Below are 7,880 nucleotides of genomic sequence, written 5' to 3' on the forward strand. Positions count from 1 at the left end.
CTGAGCCCTTTTAAAAATCTAATCTGAAGCAGTGCACATGAAATTTTGGAAGACATATCAGATGACTTCCTTGTAATTTGTGTTTACCTGGTGGTGTTTTCATATTCTCTACTAACTTCAATTTGACTTGGCATTTTGAGATGCATTGTACCAACCGAAAACAGTTAGAAAGGATGTTCATTTCTTCCATAAGCTTGGCTGTTCCACCCTGGAGAGAAAAGGATTGCTTTCACAGAATCTCAAGTGTCTCTGCATTGAACCTAATTAAGCAGGTGATCAAACTAAGCCTTTGTGTCCAAATCATAGGTAAAGAGTATATTGGAAGGAAGACAGTGTGCACTTGCAAAATCAGAGTGTAAACAGTCCATAGATGCTTACAGCCTAAAGCCAGCAACAGCCTAGCTAGAGACAGATGGAGCTTCTCAGTGGGACTATGGCCAAGGAGGAGGGAAGGAAGTTCTGTCAGCATTTTGCAAATCCAACAAATGCTTATGCAATGCTCTTTGGCAACATGCTCCAACAGTGTGTAGTCTTTTTCCAGGTTCAACATTGCATTGCTATCCATACTCTATGAAGGAAATTCTTCCTCTTCACTCAGAGGTGGGTTGCAAATCCCGGCGCTACAGATTCGCACGCACACAAGTACGACAATTCTGCGCATGCACAGACGCCACTACCTGTTCACCCAATCCAGGCCAAACCGGGAGCAACCCCACCTCTGCCTTCACCATGGCAGCAGATATGGTCACTGGATAATGGCATTGAAACCCTTCTTCCCTCTTCAGTAGTGGCCTGAAGTTACGGTGTACATCTGAAACCAAAAACTAATTGTACAAAGATCAGAATGGATGTGACAATTGGTCTCCAGACTACACACATTCAGTGTGTTTTTGAAAAGGAGATTTTGGACTCCATCTTATTTGGACTCCATTTAAAAGTTGTCACCATCCCCTAATTCCTTTGAAAATGCCTTTACTGTTTCCTGCAGCACCTGCCTTTATTTGTAATTTGCTATCTATGGAAGACTGGCTCTGATGCTAATTAACTTATAGGATCTGACACATCCATAACCCTGGGTGTTTTGGCTATGGCTTGTTATCATAGCTTTCCATCACTGTTTATAAGGATGCAAGCACTTCCTCAGAGCATTGTTCGTGGGGATGTTTCAGTAGTCCTTCAAGTGGCCCTGTGGGCTCATATCTTGTTACCCAGGGCCAGCCTTAGTGTGTGGTGCTCTGGGCAACACTCAAAATACAGTCATTATTTTGTGTCCTCCATCTCTGAGCAGTTTAAAATCTGACTATGTTCTATTCTGATGGCTGGCATGGTCTGGAGGGAGAAATTATTTGATGTGGTGGTCTGTGCAAAAAAGAGGTTTAAGGCTAGCATTGCATAGCCTTTTCCTTCATAGAGGTATAGATTCCCAGAGACCTATCATTAAAAAGTGGCATTGTGCTCCTGGTTTAAGGCTGTAATGAACTTCCCACTAATAAGCAGGTCCTTCATAACACAAGTCTGCAATAGATTAGACAGAGAATGAGGAATCTCCTAAGGCCAAGTGGCAGTCAGGCAGTTAGTCAAGGAAGAGTCATGCAGATAAACATACCACTAGCCTCAACATATTTTTTATAACAAAAGTTTTATTGGTTTTTTTCAAATATTTTGGGGAAAAGGGTACATAAATGTGGGAAATTTTTTTTGACAGCTACATCATACGGAAGGTGGTACTTCCCCGGAATCTTGCATCTCTTTCATATTTTATATATATCAAAATATCATTGTTACATTCATATTAGCAGTTATTTTACTCAATTCTTTGACATCTTCAACCATACTTTATATCACTTCTACCTTTCATTATATTAGCAATTGCGATATGTTTTTAATTCATTTCTGTGACCTAAGTTTCATTGCTCTCTCCTCTCCCCTATCTGTTGGCTGAGCCAAGGCTCCTCCCCCCTTCATGTCTTGTGTGCCGTCTCTTGTTTCACCTAGGAGGTCTTTATGTTTTCCCATGAAGGCTTCTGCCTCCACCACTGTGTTAATTCTCACTCTACCCCCCTCCCAAAAAATCAACAAGCCTTCTGGAATTAACCACCGAAACCAGATATTTTTTTCATATAACTTTTTAGTTAGAAAGAAGAATTTCTTTGGCCACATTCTGGACCTTGTTTTCGTATCTGAACAGTGGACGAGTGATCTGGGAAGAGGGGATGTAACCATTACCCCCCTGTCATGGTCAGATCACTCATGTCTCCGGCTGGACTTCCCTGGCACTACCCCCCACCGTGAGGAGGCGGAACCAAACTGTCCAAGTTGGTACCGCCCCAGGCGCCTGATGGAACCGGATAGGTTCCAGACGGAGCTTGGGCCATTCCCTGTAGCCCTGACCCGCTCTTGCTCCGAGAACCTAGTGGCCGCCTGGAATAGGGCGGCCGCTGGGGCCCTCGACCGAGTTGCGCCTTTGAGGCTTCTCCTGCGGCGACGACCCACCCGGGCTCCTTGGTTTACCGAGGACCTGAGGGTGATGAAGCGCCATAGGAGACGCCTAGAGGGCAGGTGGAGGTCCTCACGCTCCGAATCTGACCGAACACAGGTAAGAGCCTATTCACGGACTTACCTTGTGGCATTAAGAGTGGCCAAACGCAGACATTGCGCCACTCTTATTACGTCCGCCGATAACCGCCCTGCCACCCTGTTTCGGGTGACCCGCTCTCTCTTATCACAGAGGACGCGGGAAGCCCCTTTACAGGGCAGAGCAGAGGAGTTTGGGGAATATCTGCAGGACAAAATCGCTCAGATCCGGAGTGGATGGGCCCCCTTCAGTGGACCAGAGGAGCCGCCAACAGTGAGTCTTGTGAGACCATTCTGGGAGGAGTTTGATTCTGTTGCCCCCGAAGATTTGGATAGGTTGCGTGGACGGCTGCGACCGACCACATGTTTAATGGACCCGTGTCCCTCCTAGTTGGTACTGGCATCCTGGGAAGTGACACGAGGCTGGCTACTGGGCTTGGTGAACGCCTCTTTGAGCGAGGGGTCCTTGCCTGCCGCCTTGAAAGAGGCGGTGGTGAGGCCCTTACTCAAGAGGCCTTCCCTTGACCCGATGGAGCTAGCTAATTATCGTCCAGTCTCCAACCTTCCCTTTTTGGCGAAGGTTGTAGAGAATGTGGTGGCACAGCAGTTTCCACGACACCTTGAGGAATCCGAATATCTAGACCCACGCCAGTCCGGCTTCCGGCCCGGACACAGCACGGAGACAGCCTTGGTCGCGTTGGTCGATGATCTCTGGAGGGCCAGAGATAGGGGTTGTTCCTCTATCCTGGTCCTATTAGATCTCTCGGCGGCTTTTGATACCATCGACCATGGTATCCTATTGCGCCGGCTGGGGGGGATGGGAGTTGGAGGCACCGTTCTGCGGTGGTTCGGCTCCTACCTCTCTGACCGGACGCAATGTGTGTTGGCAGGGGGGCAGAGGTCGACCCTGAGGTCACTCACTTGTGGGGTGCCTCAGGGGTCGGTCCTCTCACCCCTTCTGTTCAACGCATATGTGAAGCCGCTGGGGGAGATCATCCGTGGTCTTGGGGTGGAGTATCATCTGTACGCTGATGATACGCAGCTGTACATTTCCACCCCAGACCACCCCAACGAGGCTGTCGAGGTGATGACCCAGTGCTTGGAAGCCGTCGGGGTCTGGATGGGGGACAACAGACTCAAGCTCAACCCCTCCAAGACTGAGTGGCTGTGGCTACCGGCACCCCGGTTCAGTCAGTTGATTCCATCACTGACCATAGGGGGCGAGCAATTGCCCCCTGTGGAATGGGTGCGCAATTTGGGCGTCCTCCTAGATGCCCGGCTGTCAATGGATGACCATGTGGCAGCCGTGGCAAGGGGGGCGTTCCACCAGGTTCGCCTGGTGCGCCAATTGCGCCCCCTACTGGACCGGGATGCCCTACGCACGGTCACTCATGCACTGGTGACGTCTCGGCTGGACTACTGCAATACCCTCTACATGGGGCTTCCCTTGGGACGCGCTCGAAGACTGCAGCTAGTCCAGATCGCAGCCGCGCGGGCTATTATGGGGAGTACTAGGTACTCCCACGTAACACCGCTCCTGCGCGAGCTGCACTGGCTGCCTGTGGTCTTTCGAGTGCGTTTCAAGGTGTTAATTACTGTCTTTAAAGCGCTCCATGGCTCAGGACCTAGGTACTTGCGGGATCGCATCCTACCACACACTTCCCTGCGACCGATTCGCTCTCACAGGGAAGGACTCCTCCGGGTGCCGTCCACTAAGCAATGCCAACGGGCGGCGCCTAGGAGTAGAGCCTTCTCTGTGATGGGCCCAACCCTCTGGAATGACCTCCCCCCCGATATCAGAACCACCACCGACTTCCGCTCCTTTCGACAAAAACTGAAGACTCACCTGTTCCGTTTAGCCGGCCTGGCCCATTTATAGTTTTATTCTACCTCCTGGCAGATATTTTAATTGGGTATTTTTAGGGTATTTAAATATTGCTTTTAACTACTTTACTTCAGATATGTACAGTTTCTTATTGCCTCCTCTTTGTGTTTGTATTTTCTATTTATTGATGTGTTTTTATTTGACTGTACACTGCCCCGAGTCCCTTTGGGGAGAGGGGGCGGTATAAAAATCTAAATAAAAGTAAAGTAAAGTAAAGTAAAGTTCCTCTTATCTCTTATTCTTTTTGGTATCTGTTTCAAAATGGTTATTTCTTTGTCCTTATATCTTAGATGTTCCTCCCTTTGAACTCCTAGTATCTCATCTCTCGTAGCCTTTCTAAAAAACTTGACATGTACCTTCCTTGGAACATTGTGTATTCTAGCATATGCTGAATTGATTCTATATATCAGGTCAATATCCCACCCTACCTGCTGTTTATCTCTTTTAATATAATCTGCTAACATTGTTATCACGGTCTCTCTTATGTCTTCACCCTCTGTTTCAGGTATATTTTGAAATCTAAGAAAAAAAGACATCCTTTCAAATTCCATTTTTTCCATGTAACTCTCAAATCCAACATTTTTTTTGTAAAGCCTTCATCTCTTCTCCCACCCCCACAGCCCACTCCTCCAGAGCATTTATTTTTTTGACTATTTTGTAAAGTCTGTTGTTGATTCTGTCTGAGTTCTTCCTTTAAGTCCGCCAGCTGCTTTTTTATTTCGTCCTGTCCCTTTTAGAGTGTCTGAAACATTTGGTGGAACATTTCTTGAGACTGCTGTTCCCCCTCTGGAGCTTTTGATTGCAAAAAAGAAGTTAATTGCGTTTGCGGGGGAACCGGGCTTGAGACAGCAGAAGATGGAGCCGAGGCTGGTTTGGGTGGAGGCTTTTTTGCAGGCATTTCAAAGTTCAGAAAAAGTTATAGGTCTAAGCAGAAAAGATGGTGTCTGTAGGAGCGCGCTGTCGGGGGGGGGCAAGAGACAGGCAAAGTCCAGTGTGGGATATCGATCTTCAATACAGCTCCCCTTTGGTTAAGATCAATTTTTCCCAATCTAAGGAAGAGTTGTACAAGGAGATTCCTCTAGGGTTCACCCGGGTTTTATAATTCCAGCCCAAAAAGTTTTTCAGGGACAACAGTTCATTTGTAACGACAACAGAAATGGGGGAAGAAACGCCATTTTGGCTCAGCCTTCCCCAGGGATCGGAGAACAGTCATTTAGGAAGTTTCCATTCATAGCTTTTTAGGTCAGCTCACTTTCTTTCTTCTGCAATTGTTAAAAAGGGTCGTTACCCCATTGCTTGAAAGAAGTGAATATCAAATGGGTTTTTTTCCCCAATTCTCCCTCTCACCAAGAGGGAGAAAAATCGTATAAAGCCGCTTTTCCGAGAGGGGGGGGAGAACAAACCCCCCTCTCCAATCTTAACACTTCACAAAGATCAAAGAGTCTTAAGGATACTGCTAATCCTCATTTACTTGGTTGTTCAAAGAAAGTAAAAAGAAAGACACCGGGGGGGTTCCCCCATCACCGCATTTCTGCTGTTGCCTTCAAGTGGAGCGTTTTCTTCCGATCTCCTCCGGACGAAAGCGCGCGTGGCAAGCGCGCCCCCCAAAAGCCTCCCAGTGCTTAGGGCAAAGCTGGCAGCCCCCCTGCAGCCACTGTGGCTCCAGGGGGCTCCAGCAAGCCGCCCCCTCGGCAGGACGCCCCTACAAGGCATCCTGTGCCCCCCCCGTAGATCAGGGGGGGCCCACCGGGACGGCGAGCGGCGGACAGCATGTCCGTTGTCCACAGAAACAGGGAGTAGAATCCTAGCCTCAACATATTTGATGAGGAAGCTATTCTATTTTATGTATTAGATGTTTGGGAGCAAGAGCCATGACTAGCCAGCATGGGAAACTCTGGGAGTTGAAGTCCAGCAACATCTTAAAGTTGGTAAGGTTGAGAAACACTGACCTACAAGTATAGAGGTCAGTGCAGGGGATGGGAATTGGAAGGCAGGGAAGGGGATCAGAGGTATAGAGGAAGAAAAGGTGCTCAGGGATGCTTTCAGGATAGGTTTTTATTTCTACTTGCTTGATATGATTTGAGAGGGTGGATACATCCAGGTCCCATCTTCAAATCAGTGTCATTTGATGAGACTCAAGCATGACTTCTGTGTCATAGTCCCTGCCCTTAGAATAGCACCCCATCCCCAGGGGTTCTAGTTGTACCAACCCTGCCATCCTTTTAAAAATCCTCAAAGACCTGAGATGTCTTTGGTGATCGGTTTCCTCAGGTGATCGGTTAGGGAAGCATATACCTTCTGAAGGAATTTTATGTCAGGGTTCCAAATAGCATCCAAAAGTAAATCAGAATCCAAGGCAAAGCATTGCTCAAAGTTCCAATTTTTTAAGAGAGCCATGTTGGTACATCTGGGAAAACCCGAATCTGAAAGCTTCGCAGTTTTCCCACTCAGTTGAAAGTTCAAAATCTTTCCCCCACACCCACAAGTCCATTACATGGTTCAATCTTCCACTGCCTTGCTGGCAGTTCCCCCCCCCCTCCAGTTCCAGTCAGGTGCAGAGGTGCAAGGTCAAAGGATGACCTTTGCTTTCTAGAAAGAATTTTGTTATGGCTACATCACATCTCACTCCTACAACCTCCCACTTTCCCACAATAGAAAATGCATAGTAGAATAATAGAAAGTGTGGCAGGCCAAAGATCGAAAAGAAAAGATGGCTGCAGGTGTGGCATTTTATTAAGGAGTTGGGTGTATTTGTCCCTAGGTTATTGCCTATTTTTGCTTTTATTGTATTATGTTGTATTGTATTTATTTTTAACTTGTTATGCCGCCCAGAATCATTATGAGTTGAACAGCCATATAAAGTAGATTTATAAATAAATACAAATAATTACACGTTTGTGGAGAATGAAAGTTGGAAAGACTAAAATGCACTGGAATTGTGATAAAAAATACATATAAAAAAGATTCCAAGGTCTTGTATTGATGTGAGAAAAGCGGAAGAATGTGCCAGTCAATATGTGCCAGTCAATATGGTGTGGTTTTGGAAAGTCATAGAACCCATCTCTGCCTATGTGAAACCTTCGAAGCCAATTTCTGACCAAATGTTCTGAATCTTTATTCTGTGGTGACCTTTTCTTAAATGCTTCACCCCTGATAGTTCCACTTTAGAAAACATAGATAATATATAGAGTCTGCTTTATACATTATGCTATTATGATCAAAGTGGAGAGAGTCGCAGAACAGAAGAATCAAGGTGTTAGTGAACAAGAAGCCATGGAGCGCAACATTTTCATTTCCTTTTAACTTGTTGGGGCAAAATGGGAGAATCTGTCTTACTTAATTATCTTCCATTCTATATAGCCCATCATCCACTCCATTTAATCTATGTGATGACCCATGTGCTCTGCCACATCTGAAATGG

This window comes from Natrix helvetica (assembly GCF_964273705.1).
Source record: "Natrix helvetica genome assembly, chromosome: 1".
Lineage (NCBI taxonomy): Eukaryota > Metazoa > Chordata > Lepidosauria > Squamata > Natricidae > Natrix > Natrix helvetica.